The following is an 18,625-nucleotide window of genomic DNA, read 5'->3' as shown; positions in this document are numbered from 1 at the left end:
TAACCCCATGGTAGATTCTCTAGAACATCTCACTTGAACGCCGCTCTCTCTCTCTCTCTCTCTCTCTCTCTCTCTCTCTCTCTCTCTCTCTCAGCCTCAGTTTCCCTCCTCCTTGCTCTCATTTCTTTTATCTTCCAGGATGTTGCCAAAACCTGTAAATAAAAATTGTACAAACTATTTACAGGAGTGCTAATGCATAGATGGAGCCAGAAAATTCCAAAATAAATTTTTCTTAATAAGCTAAATTTATCATAATTTTTATTTGCATATTCTTCCACTGCTATCTCCTACATGGTGCTGCTTATAGAAAACACACAATGGTTTTCTTGAATTTATGCTAAGTATTTGTGGAAACAGAAAATGCATGCTTCTGAAGGCCTTCATTCAAGTTAATCTATTAAAATTCAGGGTGGGGGAGACATAGCTGCTAAAAATAATGGCAGTATTTCCTAGAGCGTACATGTTTTTAACTTTAGCAAAACCATTGGAGTTGACATGATCAAGTTTCATCATAAACTCATTCTATTTTTCCCACTAATCCATTAATATTCTTAATCTACAGATAAGGAAAATAAAGACTTAAAAGTGGTGATTTATCCATAATTATATGAATGTCTGCATTTTACAAGCAACATGGCACAGGGATGACTATGGAATAAGGTGCAATTAATGAATTAGCATTCTTCTGAATTGGTGTGAACCCAAACTTGAGACCTGTGATGGCTATTCTTGATTATCAACTTGACTATATCTGAAATTAACAACTAAAACTCAAATAGGTAAGCATACCCCTATGCAGGATTTTTTTTTAAATTAAATGATTTAAGTGGAACGATCCACTTCTAAACAGCTAGAGAGATGGCTCAAAGGTTAAGAGCACCGCCTGCTCTGCCAGAGGTCCCGAGTTCAATTCCCGGCCACCGCATGTAGTTTAGCACTGTCTGTCAGTGTCTTCTGGCCCGCAGACCGACACACAGACAAAATGCCATATCCATAGTAGATCCGTATAAATCCATATTAATTGGGGGAAAAAAGATTCACTTCTAGTTAGAAATATCCACCTTTACCATGGGCTACATCTTCTGGTGGCAGCCTATATAGGACGTGGGAGAAGGAAGCTTGGCCTTTGCCTGCTCATTCGCACTCTAGCTGGCAAGCCCATCCTGCACTGACATTGGAACCTACTTCTTCAGGATTCTGGCATATATCGAAGGCCAACTAAGACATCCAGCCTTGTGGATTGGACAATTACTAGATTACTGGACCTTTCATTTGTATACAGCCATTTTTGGACTAGCAGAACCACAGCCTCTAAGCCATTCTAATAAATCCCATATGTATTATATACGTTTGTGAATTCATAAATATTCAAATAGATTCACTCTATAAGTTTTATTCCCCTAGAGACACTTTTTTTTTACTTACAACTACAACTGCTTATTCCACAAACTGTGTATCCTTACTAACTACAGAATCACCACATATTAGTAAGCCAAAAATGGACTCAATATGACAGCTGTAAGGAGGAGGGCCAGGTTCTTCCCCTCTGCCACCCAGCTAACTTAGCCCCAAAATAACCACACAGAAACTGTAGTAGTTAAATCACTGCTTGGCCTATTAGCTCTTACTCCTTATTGGATAACTCTTACATCTTAGTTTAACCCATTTCTATTCATCTGTGTATCGCCACGTGGCAGTGGCTTACCCGCTAAGTTTCAGCAGCATGTCTTACTCTAGCAGCAGATCCATGGCGTCTCTCTGACTCTGCTTTCTTCCTCCCAGAATTCAGTTCCATCTTCCCCGCCTACCTAAATTCTGCCCTATCAACAGGCCAAGGCAGTTTCTTTTATCATTAACACATAGGCAACACATAGGCAGAAGAACCTCCCACACCAGACAAACTTTATATCAAATACAAAATGTTTATACACATTTGCTATCATGATTGTCCACAATGGCTAAATTTTAGTATTAAGTTCCTAGTATTATGGGCATAAAATATGATGCAGAATTTGCTTCTGATTTGAAGGCAAACTCCCAAAGATACATACAATCTGTTTTATCCACTCTGGGGGAAAAGGGAGGTTCACTGAAGTCCACAGAATCAAGAAAATACCATTTGGAAGATACTTCTTAAAAGTTTAAATGGGCACATGAACATAAACCTAATTTAGCCATAATTTGAATATTTTGTCTGTCTAATGCCATGAGTCATTATTAGCAAGGTTATAAAAATATCAGAACAAAATAGACACAATATGGAAACAAATACTGGTCCAGAGGCTCACAGAGGTCATCTCGTGGTCACCTGCGTGCTGCAGTATAGTATGGTTGGTTTCTCTGCTGCCCAGAGGTACGCATTAACTTCAAATAGAACAAACAGCTGAGATCCCTCAGGAATGGATCTGAGCAATTTCCCTTCTTCCTTCACTTGCAGCGTGTTGACATTAATTAATACTCAGTTCCTGAAGCGTGTTCAGATTGCAATAATAGACAAAAAGATTTTGGAGCAGATTGGGCACACAGTCTCCTGGCACAGTTCCAGAGGATAGGGCACCTCCCACCTGCTGCTCTGAGGATCAGATCTTTCTAGGGCCAGTTCAGAATCCTCATTTGGCCCAAAGATCTTAACAGAGAGCAGGAAATGTCTTTACTCAGTAATATAATAAGAACTTGGTTTAAAACTGAAGCAACTCTGAGTAACTCACCAAAATATATATGGAAGAAACCAAAATCTATATGGAAGAATAATGAATAATAATAAAATAATAAATAATAACAATAAAACTTGTGCTTTTACAAAGTAAACAGTGCATATTCCTCGCTTGAAACCCCTATACTCTTGAGAGTTCTCACTTCTCCTTAATTAACCTATATTCTCTTCACTCAACAGGGGAAAATAAGCAATGAGAATCTTGAAATAATAAAAATGTATGCAGGAACCTAAACAGCACCCAAGCAGGACAAAGCAAGCAACATGGATTTATAGGCTGCCCCATTTGTGAAAATTAGAGCTATGAATGAACAAAATAAGAGTAGGTATTTCTTAGGAGTAAGCACAAGCAAAGGTACATTATAAACACATCTGGGTTACTTTTACTGAAAAGAAAATAAGCAAGGTAGATGAGGATAGGATATGACTGAGAAACAAACTAGAGAAGAGTTTTTACAGGACTAGAAGTAACCAACCATGAGCGAAGGGATGGGCTAGCTTAATACTGCATCTGAATTTTTTCAATGATGCATCAGTATTTTGAGAGCTGGGGTAAAAGACAAATATAGTAGGTATTGTCTTATATATAGATGCTAGGTTTTAAGCCTTCAATAATTATGTTACTATCTGAATAACCAATGATATTAGATAAGAAACTGGGAGGAACCTTTCTGTTCCAAGAAAGGTGAAATTCAATACATAGTTATAGAGAAACAAGGGACATTGGAAAGGAAAAATTAGCAGGTAGGAAGAGGGAAGTAAGTGAAGGAAGTTGGGGAGGGACAGCTAACATCAAGGGCCATTTAGAAAATCATATGGAAACCTACTACAGTAGGAGGTTTTTTAACATAAATATATACAAAAGAAATATAAATGAAGCCATTGAAAACTGCATAGACAAAGCCCTAACTAATCATCTCTCATTGCCAAATGAAACCTCCAGTATGAGAATGGGTTATGTCTAATTGAGCTATTGGCCAAGAGGGCTGCATGGAAACCCTTAAATAACTCTAGGTATTGCCAGGGTTATTGGTTGCTCTCTGCAAACTGATAGTAAGATCCTATTGCTGAAGACAACCCCTCACATTGAACAAGAGAAGTTGGTGCCTGTCTGGAGCCTTTTGAACATTAGCCCCATTGACTAGTGTTTATAGTACTGAAGTTGCTCTTCATGCTACCAGAAGAAAAAAGTAAACATAAACCTTGCTATAAACCTTTTGATCTACAATGGTGATCTGTTTGCATGATATGCTTGCTATAATTTAAAAAAACGGATGGAAGGAGTCACGCCACGCAGAGAGCACTCATATATATCACTCATTTATTGGAAGAGGAGAGAGAAAGGGCAGAAAAGGAGAAAAAGAAGAGGACAGAGGGGGGCAGAGAGAAGTTCCTGGGAACAAAAGTAGTAGAAGAGAAAGAAAAAGAGAGAGAGATGGAGAGGGGGAGGGGGAGAAAAAGGGAGGAAGAGGGGTGAAGAGAGGCAGAGGGAGAGAGAGAGAGAGAGAGAGAGAGAGAGAGAGAGAGAGAGGAGGTGGACAAGACCCACCTTTTATAAGAGAACGTAGTGAATGTGCACTGGAGGTGTTCAGTGACTCCAGCTGAGGATCCTGTCAGGACCCCAAAGGCAGGCCAGTACAGATGCCTGAATATTAACGGTGCTGGTACATTAGTGGCACAAATATTTGAGTAACCAGCCACTATCTGACTGATTTTATATATATATATATATATATATATATATATATATATATATATATCTCCTAAAATTAAATATAAAACTTTAGACTCACTAAGAAATATTGTAACTATAATTCTTGCTTGACAACTGTTTTGTATATGTATTTTTACTATGTTAAAGTTAAAGCCTTTCTTTTTACTTAGACAGAAAAGGGGAGATGATGTGGAAAGTCCTTCTGTATATGAGTTGCTTTTATTGACTAATGAAAATAGTTGTTTCAGTTAATAACTTAGCAGAGTAAAGCAGGCAGGAAATCTGAACAGAGATATATGTTGTATGGAGACCACTTGTTCGTTTCCCAGCTTCCCAGACTCTGGAAATAACCACACAGAAACTATATTAATTAAATCACTGCTTGGCCTATTAGCACTAACTTCTTATTGGCTAGCATTTACATCTTAATTTAACCCATGTCCATTAATTTATATTTTACCACGAGACTCATGACCTACAGGCAAGGTTCCAGCATGTCTGTCACTGGCGGTGGTGCCAAGGCTTCTCCTTGACTCCTCCTCCTTTTTCCCAGCATTCAGTTTAGTTTTATCCACCTAATTCTACCTTGCCTTATCAACAGGCCAAGGAAGTTTCTTTATTCACCAATGGTATTCACAGCATACAGAGGGGAATTCCACATCAGATGTAGAAAGAAAGTAGATAGAGTCAGAGAGATACCATGTAGTTGCTGAAGAAGAAAGACACCCAGAACTTTTACCAGTAAGCCACAGCCTCGTGGCCATACACAGATTGTTAGAAATAGGTTAATTTAAGGTATAAGAGTTAGCTAGAAATACACTTGAGTCATTGGCCAAACAGTGTCGTAATTAATATAGAATCTGTGTGATTATTTCACTCTGAGCAGTGGGGAAATGAACAAGCAGTCTTCACCTTCAAGATGTGGTCAGCAATAGGGCTTTGCTGTCAGTCCATGGAAAGCAATCAATAGCCTTGACAATAGTCAGAAGTGTTTACATTCCTAAGGGATCTCTTTGGCCAAGAACTCAATTAGATGCAACTCATTCCTGGAGATGGAAATTCATTTGATGGTGAAAACAGTCCAGTCCTCTAGCATCTAGTGCTAATCTTAGCTTTTGAGAAATCTCCCAAGCCCCTTACCAAAATGTTTTTAACAAAAATTGAATTGATTTGGTGATTGATTTTTGTTTTGTGTGTGTGTGTGTGTGTGTGCGTGTATATGTGTGTGTGTGCGTGTATGTGTGTGTGTGTGTGTGTGTGTGAGAGAGAGAGAGAGAGAGAGAGAGAGAGAGAGAGAGAGAAAGAGAGAGAGAGATTTATGTAGTGTGTCTGTCTCTGTTGTCTCTCCATCTTTATATTCATGTTCCAGGGAATACCAGTAGAAGTCAGAACTTGGGAGAGTCAGTTTTTTCCTAGGGAATCTGAAGATCAAACTAAGTTTGCCAAGCTTAGTAGCAAGTCTATTGACCCATCTTATCAGTCCTTAATATTTTTAAATTGACTATATAATTGGGCTATATAAAGATTTATGAGAAGAAATCAGTAGTGCAGACAAAATAGTTTGTGGACCCTGAATTGCATTGGAAAGAGAAGTCTCAGCATTTCATCCATTTACCCTAAGGTGACTTTCATTCTCTGAGTAGCAGTAATCCTGGGCCTCTTACAGTTTGTGTAGTTCAACAAGTAGATCCATGAAGCATCCTAGCTATCACACATCTCTCACCCAGCAGGAAGACACAAGTCTAAAGATACTTCAAAAACTAAAAAAAAACAAAAAAACAAAAAAAAAACAAAAAAAAAACACAACTAAATAAACTCTTTGAAGCATTTCATTTAGAAACTGACTATGGAGAAGACAATTCCAATTTCGTGTTATTAGAAGCTATTTTAATTGTATGAACGACAGCCCACATTTCTTTGACAATGACAGGTAATGGCCTTCTCTTCTCTTCTCTTCTCTTATGTTGTGTTGGAAACTGTAATGGCAAATGATTTTTGAACCCAATGAGCTGGGTTATCTCATCTCTGCAGCTCTTTTCACACTCTAATCACAGAATAACAATGCCAAGGATTAAAGATCAGAACGGTGCCGTAAATATAGAATCATAAATGTATGATTTCAATAAAATTAATGCTACATCATGATAAATTCAACCTCTTAAGAAGCCCAATTGTTTGCATACTACCTCTGCTTAATTTTCAGTATTTAAGCTTTCCTCTGAGAAGGAGTTTGGGTCTGGAGGTCTCCATAGGTATGTACTAGTTCACAAACTACCCCCACACCAGCCAGGGAAGCAGGTAGACCCTCACTCTCCCTCCTCTCTTCCAAATGCAATACTCTAATCTCATTCCAGCTCTGTAGCAGAACACCTGTTGCAGCCTCCCCTCCCTCTCTACTCCCATCTTCTTAACAGCACAAAGTCAGACAATAAATTTGGGGGAGAATAAAATTTCAAAAGCTCCCATTTCCTTGCCTGTAATTCTTAGCATTTCCCAGTCCCAAGTATGCCACACCCAGGCTGGACTGAAGAAGCCATCTGTGCAGTGAACTCATTGCTTGTGTCTGATAGATTAACACTCACAGATTAGAAGGTTAGAGAATTAACATTTCATTTCAACAGTAGTTTGCATCCTTCCCTCTTTAAAGAAATCTTGTAAAAAAAAATCACATAATGTAAAAGATTGTTTCTTAACTACCTCATTATGTGACCAAAGTATAGTATAAAACAGTATACATTGTGATTCCATTTTAATAAAATATACATGTATGCATATTATACATATATATGCACATGCATGTGCACAAATAATCAGAATAAAAATAGCAATAATTGTTTCTTTGGGTAGAAGAAATATTTATGTTCCTGAATTATCTTCAATGGGTATATAATACTTTTATAGAAAAGCTCTTTCAAAAGTTTTAAATCGTACTAAAAGCAAATATTCAAATAGACATTAAACTATGATTTTTAACCCTCTCCAGCTTTTCCACATGTTCTTCTTCCTAATGAGCCCAGCCTATAGGTACTGACTCTAATAAAAATAGATTTCAATGGACAAACTTTTCCAGCATGAGGGTGAAGACAGGCAGGAACTAAAGCACTCCAAGAGATTCAAAATTCAAGAGCTCAAACTTCCTTGCTTCTTACTTTTAGTGTTGCCCAGCCCCAGGGAGGATACCACACCCAGGCATAGATGACAGACCGGAGAAGCCATCTGTGCAGTAAATTCATTGCCTGTGTCTGGTGAGATGAAAATAGTTGACAAAATTCGTGCTTAAATAAATCAGGAAGATGGTAACCGAAACACAGATGTTTACTGTCTTCCAGCACAGTTGTATAAACATAATCTGTCGGGGAAACAATGCCTGCTGAACTGTCGTTCACATCCACACAATCAAATCAGAACTCTGAGAACAGTGCATCAGGTCTCTGCTTAACACATTCATTTTCCCATTTAATCCTTACAAAAAAAAAAACCCTTCACAGGCGGCATCGTTTTCATTTTATAGATTAGAAAATTAAAGCTCTGAGATGTTTAGTAACTTATGTATAGTTAGACACCAAACCTGCAATTCTGTCTCATCTCTCTATCTATTTCAAGTTTATATATGCATCCATCTCTTCAAGACTTTAGCTGTTTCCAAACCTTCAGCTGAAAACAGCCAACAAAATTACAATATTACTAAAGCAAATAGGTAGGTAAAGAAATGTGTTCTAGAACTTCACATGGGTTCATTTCGTTAAATTTTTCTGCAATTGTCTAAAAGAAGGGAAGAGATTCTAGTCCAAGCACTAAAGTGTGGTACTCTTTTTAAACATGGATATAAGTTATCAAAACAATGAGCACTGATGGGAAACATTTTATTCTTAATAAATAAGGAAAATTATTTTAATGATGCAAAAGAACTATTCGAATTAGAAATCACATAAAACACTAACAAACTATTTTCCTTTTAGATAATCCAGCATATCAACCCACCTCCTCAAAAGAACCAAAAAATCCATCTTGGCTGATGTTTCTACTGAAGACATTACACACCTAAATGTCCGTAACTGTCATTCTTACTCTGAATTACTGTTTCTCACTGCAGGAGCTCAAGGCCCCACTCTTTTTTTTTTTTCTGCCTTGGCCTACCATCTATGACCTTTCAAGTCTCTCTGAAATCAAATTGCCAAATCCTGTTTTCTTCGTACGGAGCCTCTTGTAATACTTCTAATGTGATTTAGACTGACAGGGCTGAGCTACAATTTTCAATAACATATCTGCAGATGAAAAGAAGGTTCATCAGGGGGGCACTCCAGCAGGTTTCCAGTTGGAAATCCCAGGCTGTAGAGGGCCCTTCCCCATCACTGGGTGTTCCTGTTTCTGACCAGACGGAAGCAGAATAGTAATAATAGCTAATGTTCTTAGGCTGCTCACTCAGAGAAGGCTCCTTGCTACGTGATTCTGTAGGATTTATAGGCCTTGGCTTTAAGTTACACATCTATGCACTTTTGCATTTGATGTGATTGATAAGTGAGCTTCCTCAGTGTCCTAAATAAATGTTCAGAACTAAAATGGGACTTGATTCTAAGTTCTCACTCATTCTTTTAATAACCAATTCTAATGGGTGCTATAATTCTGCTAAGCACAAATCTATGTGAAATGACATTTTCATGAAGGTGAAGCATGGAAATTAATACTATATTTTAAATGTACTACAGAATGTATAAAAGTACCCACAGTTAAAGAACGGCAGTTATTCTAAGTGGCCTAAGTAAATTCATTTTAAAAATCTATCACGAGACCTTGGTGAGTAAAGACCTTGATGTGAAATCTTGAGGCCCTGAGTTCAGTTCCCACACATCAAGTGAGCATAGTGCTGTGTGCCTGGAACACACTTGAAGGCAGAGACAAATGGATCCTTAGGCTCATTGGCCACTCAGTCTAACCAAAATGGCTACTCAAGGGTTTAAGGTAAAGAATGAGAAAGGAAAAATACTCAAGGTCTATCTTTGTCCTCCATATGTGGATGCACCAATGTAGTAGGAGACCACTTGTTCACTTCCTGGCTGCCCAGACTCCTGAAATAACCATACAGAAACTGCATTAATTAAATCACTGCTTGGCCTATTAGCTCTAACTTCTCATTGTCTAGCTTTCACATCTTAATTTAACCCATTTAATTATTTTATATTTTACCACAAGGCTCATGGCTTACTGGCAAGGTTCCAGCAGGTCTGTCTGTGGGGGTAACGCCATGGCTTTTCTCTGACTCTGCCTCCTTTCTTCCAGCATTCAGTTTAGTTTTCTCCACCTAGCTCTACTCTACCCTATCAAAGACCTAAGACAGTTTCTTTATTAACCAATGGTATTCACAGCATATAGAGGGAAATCCCACATCACCTCCCCTTTTCTGTTTAAATGAAAAAGAAAGGTTTTTAACTTCAACAAAGAAAAATTATGTATAGCAAAACAAGTATCAAGCAAGAATTAAAGTTATAACATTTATATCTACTTTATCTTATATCATAACTAAGAAAAACTGTAACTATAACCATTTATTCTTCAACTCCATCAAAGACTTCAGAAGGATATAATATTACCTAAGTAAACAGGAAGTGCATTGTAAGCAACTTCCAAAACTCTAGAATTGACAGAGACATCTCACTGCCTGGACAGTCACCCAAAGTTCTTCTGTAACATTGGAAACCATCTTTAGCCTACAGGCCCATAGTATCTGGCAGACTTTTCCATGAAGCTGGAAATTTCAAAGACAATTCCACCTAGATTGGCAGTTTTCAGTCACTTTATTCTGTATCCTGCAGAATATCTTGCAGAATCTTTCATAAAGCAGGAACCCTGAAGGACCATCTCGCCTTTAGGCAAGTTTAGCAGGCATTTCTCTGTGGGTCCTGCATGTCCAGTTCATATAGCATAACATCAAGCAGTCCAGGCAAGAGAACGTTCTTGCCCAAATTGTTGACAAACCCCATGAGGAGCTTCTTTGATGCCCATCTTCCTCTTGAAGTAATTGGTACTACCAGGAGCAGATGTGTCTCATTGTCATGAAAAGTCCTAAGTTATTAAAACATTTTAAATGTCATATCTGTAGTCTTTGAGACATATGATAATATCTATTTATCTGAAATACATCTCTGTACATCTAGAAAATGTAAGTAACATGACTACAAGCTTGATTATTATAGATGATTATCTAGTAACTTATATTTCTTAATTATACATTACATTTTTAAATGAGCTGTACAAACACAATACCTTAATCAAGAGTAGAAATATACATATAACAAAATTGATCTTAAATTTATATCAATAAACCAAGATCCATATCATCTCTATATTGTATCCCCTTTAAGTGGAAACAAACATTTATAAACAATATTTGGGGCATAGGTCTCTCCATTTAAAAAATGCTCCTGGACAGAAAAGAATTGCAGATACACAGTAGGACAGATTCAGACATAAAAGACCTCTAAATGAGTCACAGTGTTAGATAAATGTACATTGGCTTGGGAGAGAGAAGAAAAAGAGTAAAATATAGTAATTGTAATATAAAAAGTACTAGTCATGGATTAAAGAAATAAAGTTAATAAAATAAATATTAAAAAGAAATAGAATAAAAACAAAACATGTAAAGATGGAAAATACACAGAGAGTCTGGATTATGTATACTATTGTGTTTTCTTTGAATTTTTTTGTCTGTGAATGAGCTAAGTACAGAGAGACATTTCACTGTACAAACTGTTAAACTAAACCAGCATATATACTCTAAAGGTATCTTGACTTCAAAATTTGGGTCTAAGGATTTGTTGCTTTGGAAAAGAGGTTCTTCTTTTGTTTCCACAGAGGATGAGGACCTGTGGAATCCTTCCAGACTAATGTGGTTTTATGGACCAAGACCCCCTGAAAGGTCTCCATGAACACCCCCAAAATTACTTTGCCCAACAAAAAGCAGGAAACAATTTGGAGAGAACTATGCCCAAATTCCCAAATATTGTCTATAAATGTTTATTTACATTTAAAGGGGGATATGCTATAGAGATAAATACTTTGCATTCATATGGGTTTTGGTTTATTGATACAAATTTAAGGTCAATTTTGTTAAGGTATTGTGTTAAGGCAGCTCATTTAAAATGCAACTTATAATAAAGAAATATAGGTTAATTATATAGGTCACCTATAATAGTCAAGCTTGTAGTCATGTGATTTAGATTTTCTAGATGTACAGAAATGTATTGCAAATAGATAAGTATTCTTCAAATCTGTCAGAGACCTTCAAAATATGGCATTTAAAATGTTTTAATAACTTAGGACTTTTCATTACACTAATTCCACATTTGCTTCTGGCAGCACCAGTTACTTCAAGAGGAAAATGGGCATTGAAGAGGCTCCTCATGGAGTTTGCTAGCCATTTGGGCAAGAAACTGCTCTTGCCGGAACTACTTGATGGTGTGCTGTGTGAACTGGACATGCAGGACCCACAGAGAAATGACTACTGAACTTGTCTAAAGGTGAGGTGATCTTTCAAGGCTCCTGCTTCATGAAAGACTCTGCCTCACATTCTGCAGGATACAGAAGAGTGATTGAAAACTGCCAAATAGGCAGAACAGTCTTTGAAATTTCCTACTTCATGGAAATGTCTGCCAGATACTATGGGCCTGTGGGCTGAAGAGTGGATGCCCCAATGGTACAGAAGAACTTTGGGTGACTGTCCAGGCAGCAAGATGTCTCTGTCAATTCTAGAGTTTTGGAAGTTGCTTACAATGTACTTCCTGTTTACTTAGATAGTATTATTTGCTTCTGGAGTCTTTGATGGAGTTGAAGTATATATAGTTATAGTTTTTCTCATGATAAAAGATAAGGTAGATATAAATACTGTAACTGTAATTCTTGCTTGATACCTGTTTTTGCTATATTTAATTTTACTATGTTAAAGTTAAAACCTTCCTTTTTATTTAAACAGAAACGGGGAAATGGTGTGGGGGGACCTTCTGACTATGTGTTGCTTTTATTGGTTAATGAATAAAGAAACTGGCTTGGCCTGATAGATAATCTTGGGGGCAGAGTGGAGCTAGGGGTGGAACACTAAACTGAATGCTGAGAGGAAGAAGGTGGAGTCAGGAGAAGCCATGTAGCCACGCTGGATACAGACTCTGGAAATTCACCCAGTAAGCCAGAGATTCGTGGCAATACACAGATTACTAGAAATAGGTTAAATTAAGATATAAGATATATCTTATATCTTATATAAGATATAAGAGTTAGTCAATAAAAACTAGAGCTAATTGACCAAGCAGTGATTTAAATATTATAACTTCTGTATAATTATTTTGGGTCTGAGCTGTCAGGCGGCTGGGAAACAAGTGGTCTCCATACAACAATAGCCAACAAGAAAAATTAAATAAGGGCAAATACAGTAAAATATAAAATATAGAGATACAGTATGGATACAGATTCAAAAGCTTCAACAATGTTATTCAGTAGATTAATAAAAGATAAAAGCTAGATAAAGCGATGCAGTTGTCAATCAGCAATACATTAATTGATACAGATAAGGATCACCCACTGATGTTGAAATCACTAAATGGGAGGCTATTGGGAAAGAGTAGTCTGGCATTATTTACATAACAGAAACCTCTCATAGAGCACTTATTAATCTACAAAGGAGAAACTGTACCTCCATGAAAGAAGTATTACACAGGCCACCTTATCCAAGTGATTAAGATGACTTTTGGGGCCTCTGGCTATGGCAAAATGAGGAGCAATCTATACCACCTATGCAGTGCTCTTGTCAATAAACTATTTGTAATTAGATCATAAGGAAATAATCAAAAATAACTGGCTAACAGATATTCTTCAAGGCAACTAGAATAAACTCTTCAAAATGTGCTTGTCGTAAAACACATGCAAAAGAAGTTCTGAATTAAAGGCTGAAAATATTTAACAACCAACTGTAATAAAAAGAACATTGATTGAAGTTTTTTAAACTATAATTTGCAAAATGACTTATAATTTGGGGAACATTTGAAGGAAATTTTAGCAATTAAGATATTTAGCATGTACTCTATGCTAGACATTAGTAGCTACTGTATCACTTTTCTGTGTGAACTGTTGTCGGACTGCTTCTTTTGGCTTTGCTTTATGTGTTCGATTGCTTGGTTTTATTCCTTTTGCTTTTGATTTTGGGTTTGTTTTGCTTTAGTTTTTTGTTAGTTTGTTTTGAGAAAGGGTCTCAGTGATTAGCCTGCAGTGATCTTCAACTGACAGTCCTGCACCTCAATTTCCTGAGCCCTAGAATTACAGGTATTCAATACTGTGCCTGACTACATCACACTGTCAGTTTCTAGGAGTGAAAATGACATTATGGAACTGTAGGAAAACATCGTTACCTTTAGGCAGTGAGCACTGACTATGGAGGCACAATGGCAGGATGCCCCAGTTTACTCTCTAATGGCTCAGAAAGTAGTGGGAATTCGAGGTTCTCCTCTCTGAACACAGTAGTCAGACTGTGATAGAGGATAGAAAGAAAATGTTATAAAGTATTAAAAATTCCTACATCCAAGTGAAGGCAAAGCAGGGGTTCGGTATGGTAATATTTGAACATTTCTGAAGACCTGAAATATTTTTCAGAACAAAAGATGGGGGAAAACAAGATACACACAAATGTGCCAGTAAACAAAATCGTATAAATAATCCGGACTTCAGAATCACTTTTCACATCAGAAGGACGTTCCCCAAATGAAACTGACCGACAGTGTTGAAAAGTCTGTGTGGAATGACTGTACATCAGCTAGTCAACCTTATCAAGCCTTGTGGTACATTCTATCACTTTAATTCTCTCTCTCTCTCTCTCTCTCTCTCTCTCTCTCTCTCTCTCTCTCTTTCTCTCTCTCTCTAAATTGCCTGAGTGAAAATGCTAACTTCCTCATTCAAGCACAAAAGCAAAAGTTGAAGTGCATGGAATCTGTCACCAAAAGAATTATGAACTGATATTTGCTCAGATTTGTTATGTTTATCCACTCCTACAAAGAAAAATAATTGCCTTTTGAAACAAGATCTTTTTTTAATTCACAGGAAAACAAAACTAATCCTACAAATCTGGTTGTGGAGTGTAGGGCTGAAATAAATACACACTTTGGAATCTTAAAAAAAAAAAAAGGCTGCAAGAAACATGGGCCCTTGACTTTATAAGCTAAAAGTCAAGGTTTTCAAATCTCAGTTGCCTGGATTTCAGCATAAAGGAAGCATTTACATTTTCACTACAAGTCCTAACCTGACCTTGGATGCCATAGGAGCATTTCTGTTGAATCAAAGGACAACAGGTGCAGTGACATTTCATTTGTACTTTAATAAATAAAACCTACCTGAAGTCAGAAAGTAAAAGTCCCAGTGGTCAGCCTTATAGACCAGGCAGCGATGACACACACCTTAAACCCAGTAGCCACACTTGTTTTGCATAGAAACTGGGCGGTAGTAGTGCATACCTTTAATCCCAACCCTAGAGAGGAATATAAAACGGGAGGAGACAGCTCTCACACAGTCTCATTCTGAGGATTCCTGGAGGAATTATTTAGACTGGCCACTGTACACAGATGTACATGACACACTCTCTACTCAAAGATTTTTCTTCTGCAGAAGAATACCTGCTGTTGTCATGGGAATCATCCTTTTGCTGGTGGACTCTCTACTCTCTAAGAAGCATTGTCCCAAGGGCTTCAGCTACAAAAGAATGATCACTAATAACAACAAGACACAGCCAATACTAAGCTGTCTTGAAATCTACTCTGCTAAGAACATTAATCCATAACTCTTCAATTTAGCCTCCAGGAGATATTTGGGCAAGGGCTGAGAGCAGCCACATTCTTTGCCAAAATACCACAGAATAGTCTCGATTATTCTTCCACTCTGAAACCTCTTGACCCAGGCTGCCATAGTCTGCGTGGCTCTCAACACGACTATCGCCCGTATTCCTAGAAGGATGACCCATTAAGTCCCACTTACAGCATTTGCTTTCCTGATGCAAATCCCAAAGTCCACAGTCTGCCAACAAGCATCATGGTCAGGCCTGTCACATCAATACTCTACTCCTGGTACCAACTTCTATCACAGTTACTATTTATTTCTGTGAAGAGACACTGTGACCAAGGCAACTTATAAGCGGAGGCATTTAATTGAGGGCTCACTTACAATTTCTGAAGGTTAGTCCATGACCATCACACAGGGAGCAAGTTGGCTAGCAGCAGGCACTGGACAAGTAGCTAAGAACTCACATCCTGATCTGCAGGCAAGAAGCACAGAGAAAAGGGAGAGGGAGGCTGGGCTTGTTATAGGCTTTTGAAACCTCAAAGCCTACCCCCGTGACACAGCCTCTCCAACTAGGTCACACCTACTCCAATAAGACAATACGTCCTATTCCTTCCAGAAAGCCCACCAACTGATGATCAAGCATTTAATATATGAGCCTATATGGGCCATTTTTATTCAAACCACCACACAAAGTACTGATAAGAAAGACGTAGAGAAACAAAACAAAACCTTTCTACCACTGACGTAACACCAAAACAAAGGCTAGTTTTGTTTTTGGTTTGGTTTGGTTTTGTTTGTGGTTTGAGTTCTTTGGTGTTTTTTGTTTGGTTTTTGTTTGTTTGTTTGTTTGTTTGAAGGATTAAATCAAAAAATGCTGGGTATTTAGCTTTTGTGGTTTAATTTTATAAAAGGATATGTCCTAATCAATGTTCTGTTGCTCTGAAGAGACATCAAAACAACTCTTTTTTTGTTTGTTTGTTTGTTTGTTTGTTTTCTGTTTTTCGAGATGGGGTTTTTCTGTAGCTTTGGAGCCTTCCTGGAACTCACTCTGTAGACCAGGCTGGCCTTGAACTCACAGAGATCTGCCTGTCTCTGCCTCGTGAGTGCTGGGATTAAAGACTTGCACCCCACAGTCGCTTAATTGGGGGCTTGCTTACAGTTTCTGAGGCTTAGTCCATCAATATCACAGTGGGGAACACGGGGGCATATGAGTATAGTGCAGGAGAAGTAGCTAAGAGCTACATCTGATTCTTAAGAGGGGGGGGAGTTGCAGAATATTTTAAGATGTGTTACATTTGTTTATGCTGTGGAACAGTTGTTTTAATGATGCAAAGATGTGTTGCATTCTTTTATGTTGCATTTGTTTTAACTCTGTAAAGTTGTGTTACTTTGCCTGTCTAAAACCTGATTGGTCTAATAAAGTGCTGAATGGCCAATAGGAAGGCAGGGGAGTGGATAGGCATACCTTTCCTTTATCTACAGTCAGAGAGAATAAATAAGAGGAGAAATTTGAGAAGAATAAGATCAAGGAGTGAGAAAGAGGAAGAGAGGAAAACTCTATGGACCAGCCACCCAGCTTACACAGCAAGCCACAGAGTAGGAAGTTAAAAAAGGGGGGGGGGTGCATAGGAAAAAGGCAAAAGCCCAGAGGCAAAAGGTAGATGGGATAATTTTTTTAAAAAGTTGGCTAGAAATAAGCCAAACTAAGGCCAGGGATTTATAAGAAAAGTCTTGATGTGTGGTTATTTTGGGAGCTAGGTGGTGCCCCCCTTCCCAAAGAGCTAAGTGCTAATAAGTAAAAACAACCATGAGGAGAGAGAGAGAGAGAGACAGAGAGACAGAGAGAGAGACAGACAGAGAGAGACAGAGAGAGAGAGAGAGAGAGAGAGAGAGAGAGAGAGAGAAAGAAAGAAAGAAAGAAAGAAAGAAAGAAAGAAAGAAAGAAAGAAAGAAAGAAAGAAAGAAAGAGGTGGCTTAGGGATTGGCATGGGCTTTTGAAACTTCTAAACACAACCTCAGTGACACTCTTCTTCCAACAAGGCCACACCTCTTACTCCTTCTAATCCTTCCAAATAATCCTACTCCCTAGTGACTAAAGATTCAAGTATATGAGCCTATAGGGAGCATTCTCATTTAAACAACCACAGGAGATAAGTATGTTTGCATAATTCTCTTTAAATGTGTTTAACACAATGTTTTACCTGCTTCTGGGTCACCGTAATAGTCATAGAGAACACTGCTGGGCTATGTAAGCCCTGCTCTTCCTCTATTATCTCATGGTTCTCATATCAAATTCATCAAGTAAGATCCACCATTGCTCTTATTTTGTAAGTCAGAGAGATAAGTCTTGCTTGATGTAACCGAACACGTATGTCAGAAAGCCAGACTGACAGATGGCTCCCTGTTCCTACTGCATCAATCAAAGACCGTAAACAACCTTGCACCCTGAATTTCTTATTTTTCTCACATCTCATACTAGTTATGATTACTCCAATTTCACTGCAGACTTCGTATGGTCAAATGTATAAAGAGGTGCATGTTTTTCCATTGCCTATATTAGTTTATCTAGCTTGACAAACAAGGGGTGACCTCAGGCAGGAGGTCATGACAGGAAAAAATGAAGTGAAAACAAACAGAGCAGAGCTCAGCTCCTGGGACTGGAGCTAAATCATATCAGGCAGAGCCTTTTTTCCCCAGTAGCAGAATATCTAGCCAAATTAATTAGGAAAATGAATGAGTTTCCATAATTAAGATGTGAAGAGACAAGACAAAGCTATCTCCAGAAAGAACTTAACACATGACTTCACAAGGCCATCAGTATACAGATGCAGTCATACCCAAACACCTCTGTGTGGCTCTAGTCTTTCCTTGTATGTTATCAGCCTCCAGAAGTTCCAGCCTTTTTACCCAGACTTAACCAAGCAAGTCTCAGAGAAAAGGACAACCTTGCTCAGCAATACCAACTAAAGTCTCATTGCATCCTGTAATTCTGATTTGGTCTTGACACTATCCCAGAAGGAATTGCTCAGTGCTATGCATGAAATAACCAAGGATACAGTGGTTTTTGTGTTTTTTTTTTAATGTTTAACTGAGAAGTTCGGACTATTTTTAGCGGATTTGGTTTGTGTAGATGTGAAGTGTCATAATCAATAAATACCTGATAAAAAAAGATTTTTTTACTGAAAATCCTAAGCTCTTAATTAGTATACAACTCTAGGCAAACAAGGAAAAATCAGGAAAAAACAAAGGTGGAGCTTTGTGTATTACAGGAAAAGGAGCATTGCTCTGGTAGCATCCTCAGTGACTCTTTAAGAGTCCTACAGGTGGGTTATTCAAAACTGTCACTATCCTGACTGGGTAAAGTGGAATATGGGAAGACAAGCCCTTCT

Source organism: Myodes glareolus, chromosome 1 (assembly GCF_982192425.1).
Source record: "Myodes glareolus chromosome 1, mMyoGla1.1, whole genome shotgun sequence".
Classification (NCBI taxonomy): Eukaryota; Metazoa; Chordata; class Mammalia; order Rodentia; family Cricetidae; genus Myodes; species Myodes glareolus.
The sequence above is the reverse complement of the archived record's forward strand: the minus strand, read 5'-3'. Positions refer to the sequence as shown.